The sequence below is a fragment of the Triticum aestivum genome, chromosome 2D, assembly GCF_018294505.1.
Source record: "Triticum aestivum cultivar Chinese Spring chromosome 2D, IWGSC CS RefSeq v2.1, whole genome shotgun sequence".
Lineage (NCBI taxonomy): Eukaryota > Viridiplantae > Streptophyta > Magnoliopsida > Poales > Poaceae > Triticum > Triticum aestivum.
Genome location: NC_057799.1, coordinates 294,267,096 through 294,268,933, shown reverse-complemented (window position 1 = coordinate 294,268,933; position 1,838 = coordinate 294,267,096). Strand labels below are relative to the sequence as shown.

Genomic DNA, 1,838 nt, shown 5'->3' with positions numbered 1-1,838 from the left:
AGAAGAGAGGGGATCCTATTTCCTTTCCCCCTTTCCCAGTATGGCAACCTTATCTTCCAGCATGAAAGTTGGTATCGGAATGAAACAATCCAATCCATACTTGTGGAGTGCTCAGTTCATTTCCTGATTTCTCTCAAGCCTAAACCCAAAAAGGAAACCTATTACCCGGGGTCCCCCCTTTCGGCTATCTCATCTGCTGTTCCTCGACTCTCAGGAAGGTAAGATCATCAATCAATAGTAGGCTGCTGCTCTGTGCAGTTAAAGATGGGATCCAACCTGTTCTGTTTGCTTGTTTCCTATAATCTGTGCTCGATTCCATATTTCTGTATCCTTCGATTCCCGGGACAGATCTGATCTCCTTTATAATGACCTCAAACAACGAGCGAAGTCGAGATGTTGATGAGAAAGGGGCTTTTCTCAAGGCCAAAGAGTGCTCTTTGAAGGCTACTATGCATCCTTACGAATACAAGAGTGGTTTTTTTTGTTTTGGGTATAGCAGGACTTGAACCTGCGACCATTAGGTTAAAAGCCCAATGCTCTACCAACTGAGCTATACACCCGATTTTACAAGAAGGCTTGGTGCGGAAAAGAAAAGAGGGCGGCCTGGCCCCTTTTCTTCTTATCATATCACAAGGGCGCGGCTCTGTATGGTATAGTACTGTGGAGCAAGTCTGGGAGTCCTTTCCACTCATTGAGGATTCTATCTAAAAAAGAAGGTCAGCGGGGGAGACTACAGTAGCTCGAACTCAGGCTATCTACGAAAAAGGTAAAGTCGTCTTTCCTAGGGTTCGACCGAGAGGAGCTATGTTCTATGGTTTGACGTTGTGGAGGACCAGCACTCTTCTAAACGAAGAAAGAGGGGATTCGCGCTACCTCCTACTCCTACAGAAGATCGATTGGCGCGAACTTCCGATCGATTCCTTATTCATTGTTGCTGACCCTTACATCATCATAAAGAGAATCAAGATATCCCAAGAACCCAGCTAGGGATGAATGACTAGCTCTCAAGAACAAGCAAGGGATGAGCGCATGGGAGCGGCGTTGCTTGTTACTTTATTATCACATTAGAGAAGCGGAACCTCCAAGCTGAGACATCTCGAACTTAGAAACTACCCTTCTATCCCACCTAGCTCCTCCGGCATCGGAAGCAGAACTACCTGACCAAAGGAGATAGACAGGAAGGGAAGACGGTCATACAAAGGCCGAATAAAGCTCTCTTGAAGCTGCATCTGAATAGACCTAGAGTCACTCAGTACATATGAACCGTTGAATAAATATGAATTGAGAAGTATGAAATGTGGGCATCATAACAAAAAGGAAACAGACCGAACCAGTAAGACTAATGTCTACTTATTTATACCTTTGACAGGCCCACTTAGACTATTATGATTTCCTCTTTAGCTACGTAGGTTATATAAGATTCAATTCGATCTAACAAGTGGACTGGACTACCTTCGGCTACTACAAGATATTTAGAAACCTAAGAAGCTGAGCCTACTTTACGCACTTAAGGCAGCATCAGATGATGAAGAAATGGGCGGTAGATGATAATGAGAAAGGGCGCCCCTTGGAATTTCCTGTGGGGGAGACTGATTGATCCAATCACGACGATCTGATTCTCCCACTATGAGAGCTGATCCAGGGGCTAGTTCGGCTACCGAATGGAATTTACGAAAGCCCCCCATCTTTCCGACTCAATGTATTGCCCTTTGGGACCAGGATCTGACAAGGAAGTGAGAGAGGGGACACCAAACATAGGTGCGTACCATTTCCCCAATCCAATGGACTATGTCATACAGGGAGGAACCCTTGGAGGTTGGGACAAAAAGAAAGCAGGT

At 45.3% G+C, this 1,838-nt stretch overlaps 1 non-coding gene across 1 annotated transcript; it reads right to left on the bottom strand.

Moving 5' to 3' along the window:
* Positions 1–487: 487 nt before the first annotated feature.
* On the bottom strand, positions 488–560 carry TRNAK-UUU (transfer RNA lysine (anticodon UUU)). The gene has a single exon. It is a non-coding gene; the product is annotated as a tRNA-Lys (tRNA).
* Between the last annotated feature and the right edge of the window lie 1,278 nt (positions 561–1,838).